Raw genomic sequence first — 14,349 nt, forward strand, 5'->3', positions numbered from 1 at the left:
TTCCTTCCTTCCTTCCTTCCTTCCTTCCTTCCTTCCTTCCTTCCTTCTTTCCTTCCTTCCTTCCTTCCTTCTTTCCTTCCTTCCACCCAGGCAACATCGTCCAGTCTTGAATGCTAATCCTTCAGAAGTTGATAGAATGAATCATTGGTCATAGGCAGCAGCTAGAAAGCAGGATTTCTCTAATAAGAAAATGTTGTAGCAAAGATTTTCGAATAAAAAATTTAAAAATCTGAGACTGCCAGACTGTGTTCTTAGCAGCTGCAATCCCTGCCTGAAATGTGGCACATACATCATCCAAAAAAAAAAGTCAGACCACAAGCCCTGGATCATGCTGATAAGTCTTGCACCTACCCTTCCTAAGGGAAATCATCTCTGTGCTTAGTGAAACTAGTGCCCATATTTAGGCTCTAGATGTATGGAACATTGCCAAAACAAGCTTTTGCATAATGTCGGAAGGAAATAATTGACATCATGCCACTTAGATACCTTGGAAGACTATAGTTTAAAAAACAAATAAAAACAAAACAAACAGTATCTATTAATGAATCTTTCTTTGTCTCGATTCATATGTTTTTTTTAAAAAGGATTTTTGTTCATTTTAAAAAGCTAATTGGACATCTTAGAGCAATTAAATATATTACATCTAAGCTATCATGCTTTGGGTTTGGAGAGATTTATAGCTGGCTAGTCTTTATTGTTCAAGTTATTTGATTCCAACACTACAGTGAATGGCTATCCCCAAAAAGCCATTCCCCAGATTACACTGAGCATCAGTGATATGCAGGACTGAGTCCATATTTACCTCCCAAGAGTCTACTTAATTATCAAATGGCTTGCATTTAGGTGGTGCAGCCAGAGAGTTACAGATAGCATTGCATTTGTTCCTCCTTTTTTCATAGTTGCATTGAGGAAAATAGATCAATAGATCCAATAGATCAGCAGATTAGGGATAGCTGGTGATGAAAGATAACATTGAATAGAAAGAGAATATGTGATCAGATTTAAAGAATTTCTTGGCCATAATTTTGATTAACACAAAAATTTATCAGTGGGTTGTACTCTGGAATCCTAATTTTCGAGGCTTGTTTTTTTTTTTTCAAGTAGGCAGACAATTCCTTTTCTTAGATGATTTAGTTCATTCTTTGGAAGAGAATGAACTGTATCAAATAACCTTTCCTGCTTTCATATTCACCTCTATGATATTTACTTATATTTTAGCATTTACCCCAAAGTCAGCTTTTGAGAACTTCCATTGTCCATATTTGTGATCCTGTGATATTTCTATAAGGTTAAAACTGCCTGATTATGCCAAGTTGTTTCAAAAAGAAAGTGTGATACAAGATTGTTCATCTGGTGCAATGGAAGCTACTGGTCCATTAAAATTGCAGTAGCTCTTATATATGTATATTTTGTTTAAAACCAGAGTGATCCACAAAAATCATAACTCATGAGCCAGGTAGATGGTGTTCACTCATTTACGTAGTCAAAAATGAAGACTTTCTGAGTTAAAATAAAAACTTATTGGGTATCTCAAGCACTTTAAGATATTGTATATAAATGATCGTGGTTTGGGTTTGGAGGGATTTATAGTTGGTTGGACTTTATTACTCAAGCCACTTGTGCTCTGGGTTACATTCAACATCCTTCTAGTGATTCACTAAAATGATATCTTGCCACGTGATTCTCGAGGTCTTTCCACAAATCCTCCATGGAGGATCTACCCAGTATATTGGAGGCCTTTCTCAAGGTCTTTCAATGTTTTGTGAATACCAGTGCAACATCTGAGTGGTCTATTTTTCCCCTCCTTTTTGTTATATGTCCACTTCCTTTTCCAAGCATGTATCTCCTCAATAATTTCTTTTCTAGGGGCAGCTAGGTGGCACAGTGAATACAGCTCTGGCCCTGGAGTCACGAGGACCTGAATTCAAATCTGGCTTCAGACACTTGACACACCAACTAGCTATGTGACCTTGGGCAAGTCACTTAACCCCAATTGCCTTGCCTTCCCCCCTCCAAAAAAAAATTCTTTCCTACCATTTCCCTTGCACAAGTCATCATTAGTAAAATGTGCTGCTGCTACCTACTTATGGGTTACCATGCATCTTTCCACTTTCCTTTAGGTGAAAGGAAGATAAAAATTGCTTTACTCTCATGAAGTCTCTTAATACATTTAAAATGAGAATTGACGCATACAATTTAAAAAAATATTTATTTCATAAAGTTTGTTAGTCTTTTTTTTTTAAGATCAGAGCTGGAAATAACCTTAGAAGACATCTAGTCATTTTACAGATGAGGTTCACCAAGGCCCAGAGAAATAGATAGCTCACCCATTATCATACAACTGAGAACCAGCAGAGCCAGGATTGAATCACAGATCCTTCAACTCCTAATCCTGCAAGCTTTCTTCTGTATGATTTTATTAAATCTGTGCAGCATAGTATAAAGTCATTGGTGCTTCCTTGTCAGTATTAGAGAAAATGGCAGATTGAATAACAAGAGTTTGGCAGTCCTAGAAGAATCATTCTGCAGTAGAGGAAAGGTCCACACAAAGGCATGTTTTGATTATTCGTGATTTTTGTCATTTCATTGTGAGTATGGGAAGACATTTCCTTTGTGCACATTGGCTGGTTTGGTTCTTTTCACAAAAAGTTCTCTGACAATAGCAAATAGAAAAATCAATATGTATTAGCCAAGTTGATAAAAAAAAAAGGTAAAAGCATGAAGTGATAAATAGCTATGGAAGCAAAATCAAAAGCAACATTGCTTATTGCCATTCATTTTTAAGATGTTTTCAGGTCTGATTTTGCAAATGAAATGATATTTACTTAGTGAAGGACAATTTGAAGTAGGAATGCATGATCCAAACAGGGTGAGAAAACAGCAACATAATAGAGATTCTCAGTAAATCAATGCTTGTTGGGGGAAAGGAGCTCATGTTCACAGCTGAATTAGCACTTAGGGTGAAACACATGCCTTTTATTTTGTAATGAGAGGGATATTAGCACTTTAAATGTGATTGGAAGTTTTGTATTGAGGTTAAAACAGTTGGCTTCCTTTTGTCTGGCATGCCAAAGATTGGACAGTGCCTGGAAGTTGGTGAGCCAGAGGAATAAATAAGAGGAAAACAAATGGGCACACATCCATTAAGAAATGGGTTTGTGAGAATGGGCCTATCTTTTAGGAGAACTACTTTAGTTAATTGAGACCCTCATTTTTCAAGGATGCCAAATTTCAGGACTTTTGGTTCCATTTAACTACTGACTCTGCTCTACTATTCAGATATTCTGAAGAGTTGCACACTGAAGAGTGCTACACATAGCAAAGGAGAACGAGTAGTAGAATGGAAAATCTGGTTCTAGCTCTGCCATTGACCTTGGCCAAACTATGTATCATTGGATGAGTCACTGCACTCTTCTGGGCATGAGCTTTGCCAACTGTGAAATGAAAGAGGTTGGATTAAAATAATTACTAAGGTCCTTCTCAGTTCAAAAATTCTATGATTTCCCAGACAATAATATTGCCTTTGGGGTCAGAAGCAAACATTAACTAAATTGGAAGTACATTATGGAACACTTCTTTTTGGAGCCAGGGAGATTGATACTCTACTGGGAAATCTGTTTAATGATGTGGAATGCATATCCTTATATGCACCACATGGAAATAGTTCTATCGATCTTCACAAAATTAAGTTTGATGGTGAATAGGTTATCATTGATGAGGAACCATTTTGGCCTACTGATGGTTTACTAGTCCCAGAATGTTAGACATAGAAGATGGAATATAGCCAGGCATGATTGGTTCTGTTGTTCTAACTATCTCGCTGCACCTGCCCCAGCAACCAAACTTCGTTATGTGGTCCTGACTTGTCAAGTCAGCAGAATTGCCTTATTTGATTTTTATGATGGTATTTATGACATATTGCCAGAGATGACCTTGACTGTCACTTGAAAGTTTACTTAGCTTAAATTCCTAGGTTGCTGACATAGCTTTTAAAATCTAGTTAAACCCAGAATTTCTTTTAAGCTGTTTTTATAATCTAGGAAAATCACGTACAGCTGCAGCTGTGCTCATCAAGTGACAATCATTCTGGAATAGGATGTTTTTCTTTTTCTTTTTTTAAGCCCATAGGGCTAGACCTAGTAAAAGTAGTCAGGAGAAATCTCTTCCCAAATGGACTAATCAGATTTCACCCCATCCCCAAACACCTTCAAAAAATCATTCTGATCTTTAGTTTGTTCTTGTCATGTAACTTGTTTTATCTTTTCCCAAGTGAAGGTATTATGTTCAAACAAAATATTAAATAATCTTGTTTTGTACAAAATCCCTATTTTCTCTTCTCAGACTGACATTTTCAATTTAATTACAGATGGAAACTATAAAAATCAAAATCCTTCGTGTGACACTCTCCCACTTTCTCTCTCAGGGCATTCACCCTCCCTCTCTTCCCCACACCTTCCACCTCATCCCTACTCCCAAGCTGACTCTCTGTCTTTCTCTCTCTTCATTATCTTTTCCCCTTATAGTCACTGAAAGTTGTAGGGAAGCTGTCTTATTGAGTAGCTGAGTAAAATCCTACTCTTGACATTTTTCTTTGCCTTTGGCAAACTTTTGCTGTGGTAATTGGGGGCTCAGTTGCCTGAATTATCTCTCGTCTATAAAAATTTCACCATATCAACCTTTTTTGCTTTTATAGAGTATTGGGAAGGTTTAATGGAAGTCCTTATTTTGCCCATTTAGTATCCTGCTTCTCTTTTTGATAATTAAGTACCAGGCCTCAAGACAATGAAGGGTCAGCTTCCAGTGATGCTATTGCTTTTCAAAAGCTAGATCGTCCTTTCAGATTGAGCAGAAGGTGTTTATCTCTTTGATTTGGTCACATTTAAAATGAGACATTAGAGGGTCCCTTTAGGATGCTACCTTGTGGAATATAGAGACATTGAAAGTTGAGGGCCCTGACCTGCCTAGAACATCTCTTTCAAGAACATCCCCTTTCCTCATCCCTTGCCTTGTCATTCAGAAAAAAAAAATGTAATCTGAATTGTGAGAGTTATGGAAGTGTGTGAATTGCAGAAGCTGAGCAAATACAGTGATCTGTATCCCAGTTGAGCTAAAATTTCCATTGCAGGCCATCTGCTGCCATTCTCTATGCCAGGGAACCAGGGTACGGAGCTGCTGAGCTGCCTCCGCAGCAGCTGCTTAACACGTCACTGAATATGGGCAGAGAAACAGTGTGGCAAGATGGGCTTCTAAGATGAATTATGCTACTCTTCATGGGTCTCCGCAGCATTATGCTGTAAGGAGTCCTTTTTTGCCTCTATCCTTCATCAGAAGTGATTCTCTTGTTCTGGCTTCAGAATTCAATGAATCTGGTGCTAATGTAGGGCTGGCAAGCCCTCCTGCCAAACGTGGTCCATAGTGGTATGAGAGCCGTTTACATTTGTTTAACTAATTTTAGTTTAATTTTTAAAAATAATTTGCCAAATATTTGGATGTCTATCATATGAGATGCCTTGATTTCTGGTCCAGTAGAATGTATGGCAAAGGACAGTAATTCAATGAAGATGGTTCTTGTATATGTTAAGTAGAAAATTGTCCCAGGAATATTAACGAATTGACTCTATTTAGATTTCCTAGATAAACCATTCTTTTGTTATCCATAACATATTGCACCCAATAATTTTTTTACTTGCTTTTCAATGCAATAAAAGGAAGGGAGATAGGAACAAACATTTATCTAACACCCACTGTGTGTCAGGCTCTGTCAAATGCTTGACAAGGGGAAAAAAAATTGTATAAAAGGAGGGAGGATATTTTAATCTTAATTTTGTAAAATGTTAGAATATAAGCTCCTTGATGATAGGAGTTACCTTACCTTTGCCTCTGCATCCTTAGTTCCCAACACATTGCCTGGCACAGAATAGGGATCCAACAAATGCTTGTTGATTGATTGTAGTATACTCACAAAAATTGTCTCTCAAGATTGGCTATACACAAAGATTTAGTTCATCAAACTCAGGAATAACCATTTTAGTTTTCATAGTAAATTTAATAATTTGAGGTATCTACTTCAAGGTTCTAGGATTTCATAAATGTGAGCCTTTTTTTTTTTTTGCTTTTTGAAGGGCAATTGGGGTTGTGACTTGCCCAAGGTCACATGGCTAGTTTTTGTGTTAAGTATCTGAGGCCATATTTGAACTCAGGGCCTCCTGACTCCACGGCCAGTGCTCTATTCACTGTGCAACCCAGCCGCCCCTAAATGTGAGTCATTTTAATGGTCAAAGTAGCTTTGGTGCTATTTCTTATCATTGTTCTTAAAAATAATGCTGAAGTAAAGAGAGTACCGATCATGGAGACAGGAAGACCTGAGTTCAAATGTGATCTCAGACACTTGACACACTTACTAGCTGTGTGACCTTGAGCAAGTCACTTAACCCTAATTGCCTTTCTTCCCCACCTCCAAAAAAAAAAAATAATGCTGAAATTGAGAGAAGAAAGATTGGGCTGGTGTTATTTCTCTTCCTGGTATTTGGCTTCTTTGGAATGTGGGAACATATTACCCACAAGACTGTATCTCAGAATTTCTTCATCATTAGAAGTAATGCTTGGATTCTGTGGGTCAGAATTTAAAATAACCAATGAAAAAGATTCTACAGAGATTAAATACACACATGTGTTTATACACACACACGCGTGTACACACTCACACACCACTGACCACTGTATAACTAGACCTTGAAAACAAAGGGACCAAATGTTATTTGTTAGAGCTTTTTTAGTATTTTTACTCCTTTTCTTTTGTCTTCCATTCCAAGTGCAAAAATATTTTTTCATAATAATTATCATCTTTCAGGGAAATGATTGACTTCATTATACCAGCACTACCTTAAGAATTCCCATACACACTGATTATTATTTGCTCAAATCATTGAAAATTATAGCAGTCTTAGAGACAAAAAAAATCGATACCCTCTTAACCTAAAAATGCTTCTTTGAAACTCTGAAATGAACTGTTGTCCAGAGTGAGTTATCACCTTAATCCAGGGCCATTTTATGATAATCCACATTCTTCATAGGAGAGTTTATTTTATTTGCCATTCCTTTGTTATATTGAACATTCTTACCTTTCTAAGGATGACCCATGAGTGCTGGCATCTTGTATGCCATAGTCTTTTATTTAAAGACCTCAAAGTATCCACAAATGAGTCATTACTATGAGGCCATAGGAGAACTGAAAAGCTGAAACTCTACTGAAGTCAGATGTCTAAAGTTCTTTTCTTTTTTCTGTTGTCTCTCTAATAGGTGTAACTGAGAAAAGCTTGTTAGCCTTCTATGGCTAAGTGAACCCCACCTTTGTCAAGGTCGAACCCCTTTCTTCTGTACTTGTAAATCCTTGTTCCTAGGACTAGACAAGAGAAACGGATGGTTTCCATCTTTTCCCTTATTCTTCAGTGTATTAAAAATGACAGTAGTATATGCTGACACTCTGTTGACAGTTTCTGACATAAGAATGAAGTTTTCTGATGCTATCAGTTCACTGTTGGAAAGGGCAGCTTGAAAAATAGATAGCTTTGTATTTTTCTCCTTTATTTTTCTTGCTTTTTTTTTGCAATATGGAAATATGTTTTGAATGATTTCACATGTATAATGGGTATCATATATTGCTTGCCTTCTCAATAGGTGAGTGAGGGCCTAGCGGGAGGGAGAGAATTTGGAATTTAAAATTTAAAAAGACTGCTAAAAATGAAAATAAATAAAAAATAAAACCATATTATCCAAAAGAAAAGAAAAGAAAAATAACTTGCAGCAGTCCTAAAGCAAACAAAGCATCTGTCTTTACTGCTTACTGGACTCCAAAGAATTCCCTACTGAAACTTCTTGAATTTCTTTTGCTTTTCAGATCTATGCTAGGCAGATTAGTTGATACTGGTCTTATCCCCTCAGCACTTCCCTTTCCATCCCCCTCACTCCATTATAGACAGATTTCTTGATGAAAGAAATGACTTGAATTCTGTGCCTGTTAAAGTCATCTTCTTCCTTTGTGGTACTTACCTACATTCCTCTCCACTTGTCATTTCTCATGGAAAGAGTATGCACATGGTGAGATGGTTGGGCATGGAGGTTGTAGAGGAGGTGACCAGAGAGGGATGAATGCAATAAAAATTGTTTGGGCATTCCTGAAATTGTGTTCCAGGAGAAGCACTGACTCATTAAGGAAGCAGGGTCCCAAGGCAGAAGTTCCTCCAGGGGGTGGTCTTTGGTGTCAGTGTAAGGGGAGCTAGTTAGCTGTGGAGAAGGTAGCCAGAGGGGAGAGACATTTCTAAGAAAGTCAGTCAGCAAGCCTTTATTAAGTGCCTATGAGTATGCTGGAAATGCCTCTGTTATTTGGAGAAAAAATTCATTCAATATCCTTGGCTACAATTTTGAGATTGATTCTGGTACCTGTTTTTCCAGTAAATTCTCTTAAAAGCCAGTGTTTCCCTTTCCAACTGTTAATGAAGCAACAAGTCACAGTTAACAATCATTGCCAGACCATATCCTAAGATGACAACAGTAAAAAAGAGGTAGACACTTTGCAATATATCTGCATTAGACCTCAAACTCTTGGCCATCTCCTAACCATGCTGCTTATATTCCAGCTATTGTCCTAATCATCCTTCTCCACTCTCACCCCTTACCCCAAACTTGGACTTAACTCCTGGGGTTCAAGGCACTTTTAGAGGAGCTTTGGCCTTACCTTGACATGAAACGGGTTTTCACACCCCTCTAATCTCGACTTTACAGACTATACTCCAGCCATCTTCTCCCAACCCTTGATTCAAGTTCCTCTTTATCTGTTATCTTCTGCACTTAGGTTGTAAGTGCCTTGAAGGCAGGTACTGTCTTACTTGCTTATAGTTGTATCCCCAACATTTAATACCATGGCTGACATAGAGTAAGTGCCTAATAAACACTGTATGGATCTATCTATAAACCTACCACTTAACCATAAATTGCACTCAGAATATGGGTTGTAGACTCATAGTCTAGTTTCAGGTAAATTATATTAGTCTTAGAGATTTAAAAAAAAAATCAATTCTTTCTTTAACCTTAACCTACTTCTTTGAAACTTTGAAATAGACTCTTGTTCAGAGTGAGTCATTACCTTAATCCAATGGCATTTTATGATAATTCTTTTCCCAGGTCTATTCTTCACAGAGAAGTTGCTTCTACTTGCCTTTCTTTTGTCTTTGCTCATGTTCCTTACCTGGAATCCAGAACTTAACTTTTTTTTTAAACTAAATTTTAATATAATTATTTTCCTTTGTAATCCTGTGTATTTTAATCTATAAATTTAAAATACTCTGGAAAAGAGGTATACTACCTTTCCAGACTGTCAGAAAGGGACTTATAATGCAAAACAAACAAACAACTAAGAACTTCCTATGTGATTTGAATCTAAATATATTCAGCTTTGCTTCTATGAGGAAGGCAATTAAAGTATTCCCCAAAATTATCCTTCTTGATAGTGATAATTGACATAGGATAAAAATGTAGACTTTAGTTTTAAGCACTGACTTTTAAACAATTGCAAAATAGTGGTGCAACTGTTCATACTAATTTCTTTTGGTGGGAGGAGGCACCATCATAGTAATGATATATCCCTAAAAATCCGGGCCCATTTGCCACACTGTACAACTAAACAGTCAGCAGTGGCAATGTATTCTTTGTAATTGCCAACACTAGACAGCACATATTTTGAGTTGGAACAGCCAACTAATAATAGGGATAAAAGTAAATTTCTTAAGTAAGAATGAAAATGCTTCAAAAAAGGACCTTTTTATGGGAGAATTTTAAGATTGGTCATTGTGAGCTTGTAATGGGAATGTAAATTTTTAAGATCTTCCCTGCCCCTAGGCTAAAGTGCACCTGGAGCCTGGGATGGGAGGCTTGTTTTTCAGTAGATACTTCTTGATTGGCCAGTGAGTCAATAAAGTTGTTACATTCTCTGAGCCAGGAAAAGGCTATATAAGCCCTGATGTATAGCTTTGTTTTGGGGCTCACTTTGAGAAGTGTTCTGTGATTTGATCTGGATTCTGGGAAGCCATTGTTGAGAGCCCCCCCTCGGCTTTGAAAAACCGAGATGTTAAAACCCAGATGTTGATTTGGTATGGATGTAATGGTTGGACAGTTTGGAAATCTGTCTACTTGATCTGTTTCTCTGTCTTGATAATTCTGTCTGTATACTTTGAAGTTCGGGGTGCTGACCTTTTTCCCCTGAACTAGGTAAACGATACATATTTGACTGATTAAAGTAAGCTTGTTAACCCATTTTGAGTTGCTTTCCTTTAACAAAGCAGATTTAAGAACCTGTGGTGGCAGCGACCCTGGGGACGCTGGATTGCTTGCTGCTACAGAGCTATAGACTTGCTCTCGGATAAAAGACTGTGAGCCATGCTCTGTGATGTTGTGATATGTTAGTATTGATATTGTATAATACCTTAATCAGAAATGTTGTTTTGCTTTGATGGGTTATATCGAGGAAGACTAGCATTGGAACAAAATCTCAGCTTTGATAGTACTATACTGGGAAATATCAAAGTGCTGCCAGGAAGATGATTTCCTTCCCCAAAATGCAACAGCACAAGTACAACATAACTATCTATAACCAAAGTCTATATTTGTATGATACCTAAAGGATTTTAAAGAAGTATGGCACACAAAAGTCAAATCATCTTGCCATGATGCATCTTGATTGTGAAACAGGCTATCTTCTCTATTCAACTTCAACTTCTTATCAAATCAGGAGGTTCTTTTCTAATTGCTAAAGTATTTACATATTTGCACATCTATTGAGTTCTGACTAGGTTCAAGATTCTGGGCTAGGCATTGTAAAGAGTATTAAAATTAGACAAAATTGAAGCTTTAATTATATTTCAAGGGAACCAGTGATTTTGTATGATCCTTATTTATTCTTATAACCTGATTAGTTATGTCCCTGATGATGGACAGATGTTGTTTTTACTGAAGCTGGCTAAATATGTTGCTGTTCTTTGGGCTTCTTAAAAGCCAAGAAGCTTTTCTCTTATATATTGTGTTTTACTTTAGTAAAAAAACAAAAAAGGTCACTTATTTCTGAAGCTGTTTCAAAAAAAGATGTGTGTACTAGTTCTGCAGTGGTGTGACAGATTGAACTGTGTTGAAGTATATGACAGTGATCCTTTGAGCCAATGTACTATAGAACAGAAGGGATTCTGTGCATCCTGTGATAATCTTAGTATCTTCAGCAAAGGGACACACATTTGAGTTGCACCTAGGGTGTATTACATAGAGCGTTACAGGAAGTGGCAAACTAAGATTCGTGACAGTTCACTGGATTATAGAGGTAAAGATGAAAGGTAATGTATGGACTGTCTTGTCCAAAACCCTCTATTTATAGTCAAGGAAACAGAGATCCAGAAAGATTAAAGGATTTACCCCAGAGCACACAGGTGGAAAAATCAGAGCTTGAACTCGTGTTTATTTATTTATTTATTTTTTACTATAAAGTCAGCACTTTTGTTACTTACTGCACCTTAGAGTATGATGGAATGGAGTTGAAGTGTCCCCAGAACTTTCAATTTCAGCCCTGCAAAATCAGTCTGGGTTTGTATACTGTCATCAAATGAGTGCAAGGAGGCTATGCACTGCATTTCTAAAGGTAGAGGTGGTTTCCTTAATGCTTTCAAAATGTTTTCTTATCATAGCTTAAAGAGGTTCAATTGCTCTGCACCCTTCTCTTCTAATGAGTGAATAAGGTTCTATTGATTTTTCCCTCAAACTACCCCTCATATATGTCTCCTTTAAATTCCCTTTGCCACCAGACATCCTAAAGAAGACCTTTGTTACCTTATACTTATTTCATTGGGTTCCTAACTAATGTCTCTTTCTCCAATTGCTTTCTTCCTCAAAGTATACAGTGGAAGGAGTGATGGATTGAGGATTGAGAAGAACTCAGTTTGAATTCTGGCTCTACCAATAACTCCTGCTGATGGGGTATAGACTCTGGGAGCCCCCTTCAATTCTCCTTGAATCTTCCCTCTGCATATGACATTTGCCTAAGGCCATAAACCTTCCATTATCACTATGCCTGAATCTCTGTTACCCTTAACCTAGTCTAGCCCTCCATTGTTTATTATCTCCAGGTAGCCTTCATTTATTTACCACCCTTAATCCCATTCTTTTGGTTCCTGGCATCTGATATCTAGTCATCTCGGTCCCATCAAGATCCTCCCTGGGCATCTCCTCTGGTACCCCAGACTACTTGACCATCCCTAGATCCCTCCCACAGTATTTTTGTATATAAAATCCATCTTGCCTCCATGAAAGGGCTCAGATTCAATCTAGCTTAGATTCAGTCTGGCCCACTGGCATTAGCAATACATGCTCAGATTCCTTAAGGGTCTAGCCAGTATGGCAGATTTTTAATAAACTTTGTTTTTCTTTATCTGAAAGAAGGCTTGGGTTGAATTCATTTGGGCAGGACCTGGCATGTTAGTATTTTGGAGTCCCAGAAACTCTAAACCTCAACACTGGAATAATCTTAGAAAAGTCACTGGGGCAGGTAGTTGGCACAGTGAACAGAGCACCAGCCCTGGAGACAGGAGGACCTGAGTTCAAATCCAGCCTCAGACACTTAACACTTACTAGCCCTGTGACCTTGGGCAAGTCACTTAACCCCAATTGCCCTGCATTCCCCACTCCAAAAAAAAAAAAGCAAAAACAAAACAAAACAAACAAAAATGAAAAGTCACTTAATCTCATCTGGCCTTATTTTCCTTATATGCAAAAGAAGGATGTTGGACTAGATAACTTCCATTCTAAATATGTGAATAATTTATTTGATATTTATTAATTTAATCAACAAATATTTGAATGTCTATTGTGTGAAAACAAAGAAAATCAAACTGTGTATGATTATATATATATATATATATGTATATATATATATACACACACCTATAATAAAACATAATAAAATAAAACATTTATTAAGTATCTACTATGTGCCAAGCACTGTTGTAAGCACTGGCAATACCTATGAGAAAATAAATGACAGTCTCTGCCCTCAAAGAGTTTACAATATAACTGTGGAAGACAACACACAAAAGGGAATTAAAAAGCAATTGGAAGAAAAGAGGGTGACGATGAAAGTGAAGTGGAATCCAAACGGTGCCTTCATGGGAAATGCAGATTTTGCTGGGTGTCTGAGAACTGTTTCTATATGGAAGCTGTACCTCACTTAAATCCAATTGCCATACAAGTGAAGACATTACCTTTATGATATCATTGGACATTTGAAAATGAAGGACTGTTTTTGGCAGGGGGCAGAAGCAAGATGGGAGCAGAGAAACAGGAAAACCCCATGAGCTCCCCCATAACCACCTCAAATACTTATAAAAATTGTCTCTAAACAAATTTAGAGCTGCAGAACCCACAAAGTGACAGAGAGAAACAAATCTTCCACTGAAGGTAGCCTGGAAAGCCAGCAGGAAGGGTCCATCACGGTGTGCTGGGAGCCCTGCCCATCTCGAATGAGCCTGCTGTTTTAGCCTCGGGGTGGCCCTGATAAGCAGCAGCTGGAGGGAGTTTGGGAGAGTGGATCACCAGCAGCTGTGGTAGTTTCCAGACTTCTCAATCCACAAATGCCAAAGACAAAGTAAAAGGTCAGTGTAGATCTTTGTTGGAACTGGGGGGGGGGAAGAAGATGCAGTCTGCCCTCTGCCCCTGGAGCAAGAAGCAGCAGCTGCACAGCTGCCTCCACATACCTGGCCTGCAGATCATGGGAGGGCCAAGTGACCATTTAGAGGGGTAATCACTCTTGCTTTAACCTGCCTGGATCTGGATTGCGGTCTTGAGTGGTGTGTGACCAGTGAGCCAGAGCATGTAGAGGCTGTAGAGATGGTGCCCTTCAAATAGCTCTGGCAGCTGCAAAAACCCCAGCAATTCAGGACTGTTATAGGAATGTACATTTTTAAGATCTTTCCTGCCCCTAGGATAAGTGCAACTGGAGCCTATGGTGGGAGGCTTGTTTTTCAGGAACAACCACATCTTGGTGCTTTGTGATTGGGCAGTGGGTCAAGAGGGTCGTTACATTCTCTGACCCAGGAGAAGGCTATATAATCCCTGATGTGAGACTTTGTTTTGGGGCTCACTTTGAGAAGTGTTGTGTGTTTTGACCAGATGAGATTCTGGGCAGCCGTTGAGGGTCCCCTGGCTTTGAAAAACCCAGATGTTGATGGTTCCCTCTCTGATTTGGTATGGATGTAATGGTTGGACTAGTTGGAGACCTGTCTGCTTGAAATGTTTCTGTCTGTATACTCTGAAGTTTGG

General features: G+C 38.1%; 1 protein-coding gene across 6 annotated transcripts in view; it reads left to right on the top strand.

Annotated features, from left to right (window-relative positions):
• The window catches only part of APBA2 (amyloid beta precursor protein binding family A member 2), a 388,985-nt gene that overhangs the window by 260,126 nt on the left and 114,510 nt on the right, over positions 1-14,349 (top strand). The window lies entirely within an intron of this gene.

This window comes from Petaurus breviceps, unplaced genomic scaffold, assembly GCF_028583685.1.
Source record: "Petaurus breviceps papuanus isolate PSGF00001 unplaced genomic scaffold, PetGlider_PUasm1.0 37, whole genome shotgun sequence".
Lineage (NCBI taxonomy): Eukaryota > Metazoa > Chordata > Mammalia > Diprotodontia > Petauridae > Petaurus > Petaurus breviceps.